This window comes from Balaenoptera acutorostrata, chromosome 10, assembly GCF_949987535.1.
Source record: "Balaenoptera acutorostrata chromosome 10, mBalAcu1.1, whole genome shotgun sequence".
Lineage (NCBI taxonomy): Eukaryota > Metazoa > Chordata > Mammalia > Artiodactyla > Balaenopteridae > Balaenoptera > Balaenoptera acutorostrata.
In genome coordinates, this window is record NC_080073.1 from 9,955,056 (window position 1) to 9,969,112 (window position 14,057).

A 14,057-nucleotide genomic window follows, 5' to 3' on the forward strand; every position below is an offset into this window, starting at 1 on the left:
CTCCCCTTTCCAGCAAAACTCCTTGAATAACTTCTCTATGCAATTCCCAATTTATCGCCTCTTTTTTTCTAAAAAAGTGCAGTACAATCAGGCTTCCACTCCTATCTTCCACTCCTCCAAAAAGCTCTTGTCATGGTCACAAAATACTTCACTGTGATACATCTGACGCCCCTCTCCCCCTTACTTGATGGGACTACAGCTCTTAACATAGTTGGTCACTTTCTCATCCTTGAAATAACTATTTTACTTGGTTTCCAAGACACCGCTTTCTCTTTGTTCTCTTCCTACTTCATAGAAGATGCTTTTCAGTAACCTTCACTGGTTCCCCCTCATCCAATAGACCAGACTGTTAAAATGTGGTGTCCAGGGCTCAGTGCTCAGACATCTTCTATCTTCAACCTGCACTCATCTCTTGATAATCTCAGCAATTGCATTCTCCAGGCGTCAAACGCCATCTTTAGGCTGGCAGCTAACAAACTGATATCCTCATTTTTAATCTCCAGAATGTTTTCACTCAATTGCCTATTCAACAACTCCAGTAGAATGACTACAAAATAAAACATCTGAAAGTTTGTCCCACACTGAGCTCCTGATCTTTCTGCAGATGCTAACTTCAATTCCACCACCCACCCTGCAAACATGCTAGTCATATCATTTTCCTACCTTTGCAAATGGCTGTCTTGCTTGTTGTTCACGGTTAAAACTCTATGGAGTCACCCTTGCTCCTCTTTTACATTCATGGTTCACATCCTCTCCATCAGTAAACTCTGTTGACTTTTATATTAAACACATGTCAAGAATCCAATCACTTCACTTCAAAGTTAAAGTTTGCGCATTGGTCTGAGTTGACTATCATCTAACATCTTACTGTAGGAGTCATGTAACTGCTCTCCCTGCAATCCCCCTCATATAGTCTTGTTGTAAACACATCAGCCTATTGGCTCATGCCCAAATCTGATCAAATTCTTACAATAGCTTCCCCTCTCGTCAATCAACACCAGCCTTTAGGATGGTTGCTAAGTCTCCATAGGATTTACCTCTGTGACTTCTCCTCCTTTTACACTTCCTTTGCTCACTCACTTCAACCACATCTGATGCCTTGTAATTCCTAGAACATTCTAGGGACATTCCCACTGCAGGGCCCTTGCACCTGCTATTCTCTCTGCCTAGCAGTTCCTTTCCCAAACAGTCTGATGACTCACTTTCACTTTCTTCCTATCTGGCTCAAATATCATCAGATCACTGAAATCTGTCTTGATCACTATATGTAATATGAAAGCCTCATTCGTCCTCCTGTATCTTGCTTTATTTGCTTTTAAGCACTTATCGCCACCTGATATATTTTGTGTGTATTATTTTTTATTGTCTATTCTTTCCCACTGGCATGCAAGCTCCTTGTGAGCAGGGATTTTGCCTGATTATTTCACTTCTATAATCTCAGTGCTAAAAAGGAGCACGGTACACAGTAGGTGCACAATTAAGAGTTATTCATTTTTTGAATGAGTGCTATTTAAAAAAATAATAGTAAAAGTAATACAACCACCGCAGTAAAAACGCAAAGCATTTGTATGTATCACTATAGTATCTGCATAACCTCATTTTTGTCTTGCCACCCCTCTTTATGGTTGATGTATGCTATGCTCCGCTTTACAGAGGAGGAAAGTAAGGCTCCGAGTGCCAGGGAAACTGGCAGAAACCAATAACTGGCAAAATCATCCTCTGGCTCTACTTCCAGTTCCAGCTCCCCCTGAAATGCTCCATAAATATACTGCCCTGTTGCAGACACCGAGACTTGCTCCTGAGATCCCCCCTCAAGAAGTGACTTGCTGTCCAACTGCAAGGAGTACGATTTGCTAACAGCCTTGTTGTTGGCTTCATTAGGACCCCCTCAGCTTTCGAGCTGGGTTCAAGATATTTTGGGCACCAATGACTGCACAAGGGGGTGGTACAAGGACCTAGCCATTTCTGCTGGGCGTAAGATGCTTCTGAACAACTGCCTTTGTTCCAGGGCTGCTCACGGGCCTGACAGAGACTTTCTCAGCTCTAAGCCGCAGTCCAGTGGCTCCGCGTGCCCACGCCTGCCTCCTCTCTGTTACTCTCACAGGTTCCTCTATAACAGACCTTCTGCACTATCTTCATCTCAGCATCCACCTCCTGAAAACCCAAACCAGCACACGCCAACAGATGAGACCCTTGGCACCCTAGGGACGGCACTGGATGTGCAGGTGAAGGACCTCAGCAGATATGCTTACATTTCTGGCCCACTCTGCAAGAAGGACACTGTTTTTTCTTCCTCACCTTCATTTTCTGCCTTCTTTCAGAGACTTAGGGACAAGGAAAATCAGAACTCTCTCACTGTGAAAAACTCCAGGACTGCAGAAGTTTGAGGAAGAGGCTGCACATGAAAAACCTAATTCAGAGAAAAGTCACAGGAGTATTTTAATAATTGAGGGCCTTCCTGCCCTGGGATGCCAAACACACTTCAAAAGAGAATGGTACTGCGTGTTCTGACATCCACAAGGTGAGAAAATACCACTTTATACAACCCACATATCTCTCAGAAGTTTATGCTGATACTAAAAATCTCTCTTTTACAAATTTAGCTGGAAATAATGACAGATATATTCAGATATCTCAACTATAAAATAGAGATAATAATACCTACTTGTTAGGTTGTGTGAGGATTAAATGAGATAATGCACTGTAAAAAGCTTGGTACAATGTTCAATAAACATTACTTGCTATTATTTTTACACTAAAGAAATGCAATAAAAACTGTCCTTCAAAAAAAAAAAAAAAAAAAAACTGTCCTTCAAAAATCATATTTCTAGGTTTTACTTCCAATATTAGTAAAATGTCTGTGATGAACTCTTTAGAAAATTATGTAGGTGTTGCTGCTTTTATTTTATTCAATGTGACTTTTACCTTCATTGCTTTAAGGGGTTTCTTAACTCACATTCTGTCTCCATTAAGTGAATGAATGGAAGAATTAGAATACATAGCAAAAAAAAGCAGAATATGGAACTAAATATACGTAAATGCAAACATATACGCAAGCCAGTATTCATCTGTCTAAAGTGCACTGAAGTTAAACATTTTGCAATGCTTAATCCTGAACTAGATTTTTTTTTTTTTTTCCTATAAGAGACACCTTTGGAATAAACAGTGAAACTTCAGTCAGGCCTGAGGATTAAAGAGTAGCAATGTAGCAAATGCCAATATCTTAATTTTGATGGTTGTATTGAGGTTTTGTAGGAGAAATGTTCATGCTTGTGAGATGTACACTAAAAATATTCAATGCTCATAGGCATTAGGAGGCAAACTCATTTTCAGATGGTTCCATAAGAAAAGTTCTTCCTGTAAACTTTTATAAATTTGTAATTGTTTCAAAATAAAGAAGTTAAAATATCCACAGTTTTACTTTTCTTGTGTTGATGCATATGGTTTTAACCCAACGTTTTTAAAATATGCCTATTGCCCCATTCTCCCAGAGCCAGCTCATTAGCACAAACTCAGAGATGGTTGAAAGGGGTTTATGAAGAAAAACCAGAGATGCTTTTCTCACCCCCATTACTCAGGTGATGGGGGTCTCTTTCAGGCTTACAGAGGGAAATGAGGAAGGCTTGAGGCCCTTCGGGCATTTCTCCAATCACCCTTTCTCTAATATATGGCTGCTGGGCTATATTGGTGAATATGGCATACGGATCTTATTCAATCTCCTGTTCTGTATAGTGTGATGACCCTAGTAAGCACTTATTTGGTAGCCTTTGCATACAAAAATGTGAAATTTTTTCTCAAGCACAAAGTAGCACAGAAGAGGGAGGATGCTGTTTCCAAAGAAGTGACTCGAAAACTTTCTGAAGCTGATAATAGAAAGATGTCTCGGAAGGAAAAAGATGAAAGAATCTTGTGGAAGAAGAATGAAGTTGCTGATTATGAAGCTACAACATTTTCCACCTTCTATAATAACACCCTATTTCTGGTCTTGGTCACTGTTGCTTCCTTCTTTATATTGAAGAACTTCAACCCCCACAGTGAACTACATTTTGTCCTTAAGTGCTTCCTCGGGCCTCATCGCCCTCCTGTCTACTGGCTCCAAGTAGAGCACGTCAGCTTCCCCCCACCACCCTGGCTTTGTGCCTATGGGTGGCCTGTGGTATATGGAAAAGTAGCAGGGTGGTCAGGGTGGAAGACACACAAGCTGTTTTTATAAGTCTGGAGTTTGAGGGTTTGAAAAACCCAAAAAAATGTAATTCAATATTTGTTTATAGGCTCTTATTTTTTTTTGACAGATTGTTGAAATTAAATGAATTGAAAGGGAAAAAAATAAAATATGCCTATTGATTAGGACAAATTAACAAAGTGTTTTACTGTTGTTTTTGATATGTATTTGTTTTAAACTCAAGCAATTACTGTTGTAGACAAAATAAAAACTTTGAATCCAGTGATTTAGCTGGGAGGCCTGGCTAACTCTCGTTTGACAGATTAACAGCCCCTAATGATACCACAGTCATTTAGATATTAGTTCCAAGCTGTAGATCAGAAGGGAAAGTCTTGGAGCTGGTTTCAGAGGGGGAGGCGGGCTTTCCGAGGCTGGAAGTTGCCCTGGCTCATTGCTGGCTAGGGACCAGATAGAAGAGAGGAAATTTCTCTTTTGGATATATCTAGAACTGTCATTTTACAAAAAGAGGTACCTTACAGCCTAGTTCTCTTCTCAGTGTGGGAAGAATTTGGGGGGTGTCCACTGTGCTTCTTCATACGTCATACAGGAGGAAAGTGCTCCCACTTACTAGGATGGGATACCTGCATTTCTGCTTTACAACACCTGAAGGTGGCATTGAGAAAACGAGAGCTGACAATTCCAGTCACAGCCAGTATTTGCTCTTCCTGGTAACTCCCTGGTGCTCTAGGAAAAAACCATGTGCAAAATTTGAGGACGGGGACCGACCATGCTCCCAACCGATTATCACTCTCTTCTAGCTTTGAAGAGCTCAGTATGGGTTGGGATTGTCAACTTTCCAACAAAAGAAATGGTCAGGGGGAAACCATGGTGTTGTTACATACAACGCTCAAGAACTGATGAATTTGCTTTTCTCCAACTCATTCATTAATTCATGCATGAGTTACTGCGCTAGGTCAGAAAAACAGGTCTTACAATCTATGATATCCCCATTGCTCTTTAAAATGCCCTAAATGAGGCATGAGCCACAGTGGGTAGAGTTAGAAGTCTTGGGTTCAAGTCTATGGTCATGAATTCACTAACCATTCACTAACTGTGTGACCTCAGGAAGTTTAATCAACCTCTCTAAGCAGTTACTGTCTTCATTTATACAATGGAGATAATGGTGACTACCCTCCCATGGAGATTTTGAAGGTGAAAAGAGGTTATGTGTACAAATATTTCTCCAAACTGCCAAGGGGCCATACCTATATATAAAATGACCTACTTCATTTAGGCAGGAATATCCAATTCTTATGACATTGTTATGACATACTACCTACCCTGCCCTGATAAGGCCAACTTTTAAAACTATAAGTTTCAGAAATTAAAAAAAACAAGAACAACCACAACAAAAGGGATATGCTTTAAACTTTTAATTATAGGGTCACGAGAAACCGAAACCAAAAAAAATCTGGTCTTTAGTATTTGCTGATTTCAGTGGTGTAAGTACTCCCACCACGGTCAATTTCAGGCTACCAACATGACAACATTGACAATGGAGTTGAGCAGAGATGGAAGTAGTTGCCAATATTTAATTTTTGGTAGCTTTCACATACAAATTGGATTTTTTGGTGTACTCACGAAAATTGATCGGCTTCCCTGGTGGCGCAGTGGTTAAGAATCCGCCTGCCAATGCAGGGGACACGGGTTCGACCCCTGGTCTGGGAAGATTCCACATGCTGTGGAGCAACTAAGCCCATGCACCACAACTACTGAGCCTGTGCTCTAGAGCCCACGAGCCACAACTACTGAAGCCCACGTGCCACAACTCCTGAAGCCCGTGCACCTAGAGCCCGTGCTTTGCAACGAGAAGCCACCACAATGAGAAGCCCGTGCACCGCAACAAACAGTAGCCTCTGCTCGCCGCAACTAGAGGAAGCCTGTGCACAGCAACAAAGACCCAACGCAGCCAAAAATAATAAATAAATAAATAAATAAATTTATTTATTTACTTAAAAAAGAAAATTGACAGCCTGGGCCCATCTCTCATCTAACAGTAATCATTTCCTGGTGAATGTGTAGCATGTGCAGCAGGATTAGGCTTCCTGCTCTGGGACACTTTTCACGATGACTCAAAAGACGGGAGAAAAACTCTTCAGTCAGGCTCTACCTCTTGACCCTGCAATAAAAACCTCCACTGAGCCAAAGAAACCCAAAAGTCTTGGCTATTTCTTTAAACAGAGAAGAGGACAAAGTAAATAATAATGGGAACAAAATATCACAATAAACGATCTTGACAATGTAGCTAATATTAGAATTGCTTATTTTTAGCTAGACATTGTGGCAAGCATTCTAATGATCCCATTTCATTCTGTTAACAAGATGGTGAAAGAGGTATGGTTATTATTTGCATGTTCCAAATACATACACTAAGTGTTATGGGTTGAATTGTGTCCTCACCAAAATGATAAGTCCTAACCCCCAATACCTCAGAATGTGACTATATTTGGAAATAGGGTCTTTAAAAAGGAAATAAGATGAAAAGAGGTCATTAGGGTGGGTCCTCATCCACTATGACTGGTATCCTTACAAAATGAGGAAATTTGGACACAGAGACAGACATGTAGAGAAGGAAGATGACTGAAGAGACACAGGGAGAAGATGACGGCCATCTGAAAGCCAAGGAATACCTACGGCTACCAGAAGCTGGGAGAGTAGCGTGAAACAGACTCTTCTCTGGGCCCTTCAGAGGGAGTATGGCCCTGCTTGCCAGCACCTTGATTTTAGATTTCTGGCCTCCAGAACATGAGACAATACATTTCTATTATTCTAATCTACACAGTTTGCAGGGCTTTGTTATGGTAGCCCCAGGAAACAAAGTCTCAAAGAGGACAAAAAGATGGCCCCAACTCAAATAGCTATCAAATTATCAACTTGACTGACATGAGGTTGTTTGTTTCTTAACAAATATTGATGCTCAGATCTTCTTACCCTCCCCCTTCCCTATTCAGACACTGATTCAAGCACCTGGGGTGGGACACTGACAGGGGATTCTGAGGCACAGCCAGGATGGAGAACCACTGTATGTCTCCCTGGACCCCACACTGGCCATCGAGGTAGTGCGCTGACATCACACATTCTACATAGGACAGAGGAGTTTTTCCTTCACATCTGTTCTACATCAGTATCAAACAGTGTCCATTCTAACTGATTAAGTCGCTAAAATACTACCTCCGCCCCCCTAAACAGTATCCCTCCTTCAAGAAGACCCAAAAAATGACAATTTATAATGTATAGTTACATAAATTCATTTCCATTTCTGTAAAAAAGTGAGAAGACATATGTACCTAACGATAGAGTCATCTAATTACAGGAAATCAAGGAGAGATTATGGTTTAGCATATAAACAATGCCTATGGAGATTACTAGCGTTGGTTGAAAGCCAGTAAAATCCCCCAGTCACTGTGCTACCACACACTCACTTACCTGATATGATTTAATCAATTCTAATGTTCATTATAATTTTGCAAGCTCTTATTATCATTCCTCCTTGTGCGTGAGACACCTGAAGTTGAAAGAGGTTGAGCTTCAGTGCCGAGGATCACCTAAGTCATAGACAGCAAAGCCAACGCTGACACCCCAGGTCGTCATGCTGAAACTCCTCCTGTGGCTGCCACGTCCGGGCTCCGTATGTTTGGTTTCTGAGCAATTACAGGAACTCTGCTTTCACTGGTCAGCTACCGCCCCTGTTTCCAAATCAGACTTTAAGAATGTCACCTTCCTCTTTGACCAAGTTTGGAACTTTCTAACAGATAGATGCAAGGATTTATCACATATATTGAAGTTTAAAAGGGGTTTCAATTTTTAAAGGTGTCTTTGCAGAGTGAGGATAGCAAGATAGGAAAATGGGTGTACAAACTCACTTTTAACTAGTTTTTAAATTCAAGCATGGCTGATTTACAATGTTGTATTAGTTTCAGGTGTACAAACTCTTGACTGAATCCAATCTAATGAGCAATCTTTGGAAAGTTCACCAGTTGGTAAAATCTGGCTCTGCCCTCTTAGAATACGTATTCATTGCAAGAAAGGCAAACTGCAAAAATATAGCATCTTCCATTTATAGCTGGAGCCCCCAGAAAATTCCCCAGCTTAGAAGGTCTCTGTGTTACTATTCCAACCTTGCATCCTTACATCTCCTCCTATTTAAGGTTATTCTATTTTGATCTGCGAAAGAGAATAGCCAGTTATGAAGGAGGATTACATTGTCACAACTCTTTCACCTCCTGCCTACTCTAATTATGTGGTCTGATACAGAAGGAGAGGAAATGATGCCATGGAAATACATAAATTCTAGAAGCACAAACAATTCCCTGAATCTGGCTAGTACTGGTGGAATTACAGTAAATTCTTATCACCATCACAAGCACCTGGGCTGGGGGAAAACCTAAAGGGCACTTAATACAACCACCACCAATGATATCAGTATTCCCTCTAAGACATTCCTTCAAAATAATTCTCCTCCCAGGTTTGAAAATCTTTCAGATCGCCTTGGTGCAAATGATAGGGTTTGTTGACGCAGATCATCAAAAGAGTCTTTCTTTTCAGTGTGGAGAGTGTTTATCAACTCGAGTGTGACCTGTTAGTGGAAATGCTGAAAAGTTGCTCAGCTTCCTTCCCCAGCCTGTCTGTTATCAGCAGACCCTTCCACTGATGCAAGCAAAACAGTGCTCACTTATTCTCTCCAGAAAGCACCAAAAAGTGGTTGTTCACAGGCAGAAATTGGGTTGAGGAGGATGAAGGGCAGCCTAAGATTTTAAGTTTAAAATGGATCTTCTTCTAGCGCCCACTTGAGCTGTCAGGTGCAGATCGGAGGTGGAAGTGAAAGGTGCTGCGGATAAAATGAAAAGCGAGAAGGTGCTGCCTGTAAACCAAAGTCATCAGGTCAAAGAGAACCAGAATTGTGCTCAAGTAGCTTCCTACTGTCCTCTCCGTGCTTCAGTCACACTAGCTTTCAATCAGCTCCTCTCAAGTGGCAAGTGGCACGCGCCCTCCCACCCGGGGTCTTAGACATGGGGTTCCCACTGTCGGGACCTTTCTTCAGCTCTCTCTCCACTGGGCGACACCTACCTGTAAGCCTCTGATTTCAGCCAAAATCCCACTTTGTCAATGAAGCCTTCTTTATTCATTTATTTTCATTTCATTTATTTATTTTTGGCTGTATTGGGTCTTCGTTGCTGCGTGCGGGCTTTCTGTAGTTGCGGCGAGCGGGGTCTACTCTTCGTTGCGGTGCGCAGGCTTCGCACTGCGGTGGCTTCTCTTGTTGCAGAGCACAGGCTCTAGGCACGTGGGCTTCAGCAGTTGTGGAACGCAGGCTCAGTAGTTGTGGCTCACAGGCTCTAGAGTGCAGGGTCAGTAGCTGTGGCACACGGGCTTAGTTGTTCCGCGACATGTGGGATATTCCTGGACCAGGAATCAAACCTGCGTCCCCTGCAGTGGCAGGCAGATTCTTATCCACTGCACCACCAGGGAAGCCCAATGAAGCCTTCTTTAAACACACACATTCCACCCTCATGTTTCAGAGCTAGAAATAGAAGCTCACTTACATTTCCTTTATAGCTCTTACTGTTTGTGCTTGTACATGTGTATAGTAATTTGATTTATACTGGTCTCCTTCATTAAACAATGGAGTGCACAAAAGTAGAAACAGAGTCTGTTTACTCATTCATCTCCCCAGTTCCTAGCGTATAGCAGATGCTCAATAAACATCAGCTGAATGAATAAATAAATCATTGGGACATGTTAAAATAGGTAACATCTCTCCCTCCAAATATTTCCTTTGCCCTCATGTCATCATGTATGAAGTCCCTCCCCACATTAGCAAAGCATCTCTTTCTAATAATACATGGCATTTAACTTAATTTTAATATTATGACTTTAATTGACTATTACATGAAATATCTGAAAATCCAAAGAAAAATAATATTAAAAATAATTTGATCACTGTAAATAATAATTATATGTAAATGCATATTTTTTAGACAAACACAAGTACATACACATAGACAACACAAAGATCATATTATAGAAAGAGTTTTATATTTTTATGAAATTAATATTCACAAAATCTTTCCAAGTCAATGTAGATGTACATCATGATTTCTAATGACTGAATGGTATTCCATTACAGGAATTCAGTTAACCAATTTCCTTTTTTGGACTCTTGGATTTTATAAAATGGAATTAACTTCATACAATGGGATACTATGCAACAATTAGAAATGTTCCCTTTTCTTGTACTAAGTTTTATAAAATGATATTAATTCCATATAATGGAATATTAAGCAACAATTAGAAACGCAATTGACATTTAGATTGCATAAAATTTATAATACTATTGCCTTTAAACAAAAAGAAATGTTTATGGATATATATCTCTTGAGGGATCATTTTGGTAGTTATCCAATGACATTCACTGTGAATTAATTTATCAGCTCACTTCACTCAATGCCACCTAGATAAGAGTTAGTTCATAATTGAATTAGGGTATTTATGAGGCCAAGGGTAAAGGGAGATTGAAAATAATTTTGAAGGAGAGAGGAGGGATGAAGTTTACATTCATTGGGGGTGATGCTGATTTAAAGAAAATATGTCAACATCATGTGTTTTCATGTGGGTCTTGAAGAAGAGGCTAAACAAAAAATGAACAATAAACTTTCCTTGCTTCACAATTCTCATAGGAAAGGTTCTAAATTAGAAAAAGTAAAATTAGAAACCAGATTAATGCCTTTTACATATATTAACTGAGAAGATCTTTACAGAAACCTTACAAAGGAGGTATGGCAGGCTTTATCATTGCCATTTTTAAGATAAATTAAATGAGTTTGAAAAAATGTGCTATATATACACATAATGGAATATTATTCAGCCTCAAAAAAGAAGGAAACCCTGCCATTTGCAACAACATGGATGAACCTGGAGGGCATTTGGCTACGTGAAATAAACCAGGCACAGAAAGACCAATACTGCATGATCTCATTTATATTTGGAATTTAAAATAGTCAAACTCATAAAAACAGAGGACAGGATGATAATCACCAAGGGCTGAGGTAAATGGGGGAAATGGGGAGATGCTGGTCAAAGGGCACAAACTTCTAGTTATAAGATGAATAAGTTCTACAGACATAATATACTGCATGGTGACTATAGCTAATATAATGTATACTTGAAATCTGCTGAGAGATCTTAAGTATTCTCACCATAAAAAGAAAAATAAAAAGGTAACCATGTGAAGTAATAGATATATTAATTAGCTTGATTTTAGTGATCATTTCACAATTATCTGTACATCAAAACACCATGTTGTACACCTTAAATATAACAATTCTAACATGTCAATTGTATCTCAACAAATCAGGAGAAAATTAAATGAGGTTCAGCCAAAGTAACATTAAAACTCTAGCCTGTGACTGATGTTAAAACCTCACATCTATGACTAGAGAGTTTTTTTCATAAACGTGTCTCAAAACTTCTTAAAAGTTGTCTGAAAACTTGAAAGGGCTTGACACAGAAAAGACACTGAGATTTTAGACAATCATGTTCCGCATCTAGAAAATCAAAAAAGAAGTGGCTTTAGCAGGATTGAGAAAGCAAGAGAAGGGGTGATATTCTTGCAGTGTTTAGGTTCCAGTCCTTCTCTGACCCAAGACTGATGTCTGATAACCATTTGCACATGTTTTTATACGGTTTTTGCTTCGTTTTCTTTTTGGTTTCATCTGCACCTGGAACCAAACTCATCGTGGTTCTTTCTCAGCAGCTCATCCTCCAGACTTCTTGGTATCTGAAAGCAATGTCATCAGCTTTCTCCCTGTCTCCCAGGTATCCTTACTCTTTATGAGTTGTCGTGACACAGTTTAGTTAGACAAACGGTGCTGAGTGACTCCTGTATGCCAAACATGGAGCTTGGGCTCTGACCTCAAGGAGTACCCAAACTGGCTAGTGAAGATCAGAGTAGAAAGTGCCATGGTGCTTCTCTGGTACTCAGATTCCCCTAGATGATGAATTGTTCAGAAGCATATCTCTGGGCCAGAGTGGTGGCAATTAAAGTAGAAAATGAAGGCCAGATAAAACAGCCATTTGGGAGAAAGCATCTGTGGTACCCAGTGCATAATCCAACATAAGATCAAAGAAGAGGAAAAAGTGAATCAAAATTGACATTGCGGTAGGGAGAATGATGATGGTGTTGCCACCAGATTCCAAGAAGTCTGGAGAAGCAGCCTATGTGAAAGAACCATAATGAGTTCGATTCTCAGCTGATGCAAAAGCAGAAAAAAAATTTGCAAACAGCCATCAGACAGAGACCAGGACTCAGGAGAGGGAAGTGATAGAAACAAATCTTTTAGGATTATTAACATAGAGAATACAGATGAAGATGGGAAATTTGTTGATTTTGGAAGGACGAGCAGAGAAATGAAGACTGAACCGTATATATATATATATATATATATATATATATATATTTAAGAGAAGCTTTTATTCACTAAAAGAAAGGTACAGATTTGGATTGAAGACTGAACCTTAAGACACGTCTTTGCTATGTGTTAGTAGTAGTCAGCAAGGAAGGGACCAGATATTTTGGAGAAGCAGGACCAGTCACCATGCGAAGCAAGAGAAAGTTTGAAGAGGAGGAGACACTTAGCAGTGTCAAAAGCTATCAAGAGGTTTTAAAATTTGGTGTTTAAGAGGCTACTGCTGACCTTGAGAAGAGCAGTTTCATTTGAGCATTGCATAAGGAAGTGGGTGCAGGGCTGGTACGTCAGTGATGACAACAGGGAAGCAGTAATTGTTGAAGGTCTTGTTCAAATTAAGTGATGAAATGAAGGTGTGGTCGCTTGAAGGAACTGAAGTGTCAAAAACAAATGTTTATGAAGTAGAGAAAACCCCAACAGAACTTCAGCTTGGCAAAATCTGCTGTACACAATGGAAATTTTTTTAAAATGTATGCTTTCTAATTCATACTGAGAGTACTCTTGATATTAGTGTTCATTTCATCAAAATTAGGATGCCATCCATGTAAATCAAACCATTCTCTTACATAAGAAATAAAAAAAATTCTACCAATTAAACTATGGCCCTCATCAACTGTAAGCTACTCCCTGATTTTAGAAATGCCAAAATATGTCTGTGGATGAAATTTAGGACTACCACTTTTATTTTCCAGTTTATGTTGGTTTAAATCATTAGCAGGGATATATATTTTTTGTGCAGTAGCCTACCCATACATTCTTGTGTTCCTACCCATCCAGAAACATCTGGATTCTGGCAACACTATTACACAGATGTTGTTTTTAATTATAAAGTAGGTACTTGGGGTTGCTGAGCTCAAAAAAGCTAAATATCTGTCAGTAAAAGTTCTTAAGAACCTTCAACTTCTGAGTTTTCCACATGGCCCTATTTTGGCAAATAATTTACTTCTCTTGTGGCAAAATTGCAGAATTTTATGTTTATGCTGAAGCAGCAGTTATGCCACTTTGCACAACTCTGGCCACCTGAAAAACACCCTCGAAGAAAATAAGGACTCCCAAAGTCTTAATGGACTCTTTTTAATCTTATTTATAAAAGCTGCAATTACACACTGCAGAGGAAGGAACTGAAGATGGGTCCTTTGGCAGTTTTCTAGAGATGAAGGCAGTTTTCCCCCTGCATTTAACCTTGAAGTATATGTCCTCACAATCACTTCGTGATTGATAACAGCTGGAGAGAAATAAGCAGCTTACATTTTAAAAAGTAAAATGATTACTGTATTCGTTTTTTTTTTTTTTTTTTTTTAAAAAAAGAAGAAATCCTCTCCCCTTTATTCTATCAGGTTGTTAGTTTTCTTAGTGAAACCTGAAAGCAC

General features: G+C 39.7%; 1 protein-coding gene and 1 pseudogene across 1 annotated transcript in view; one reads left to right on the top strand and one right to left on the bottom strand.

The window, feature by feature from the left end:
* The window catches only part of GRM7 (glutamate metabotropic receptor 7), an 818,732-nt gene that overhangs the window by 712,137 nt on the left and 92,538 nt on the right, over window positions 1-14,057 (bottom strand). The gene's annotated exons all lie outside the window — the stretch shown is intronic.
* Window positions 3,692-4,281, top strand: LOC114239154 (translocon-associated protein subunit gamma-like; annotated as a pseudogene).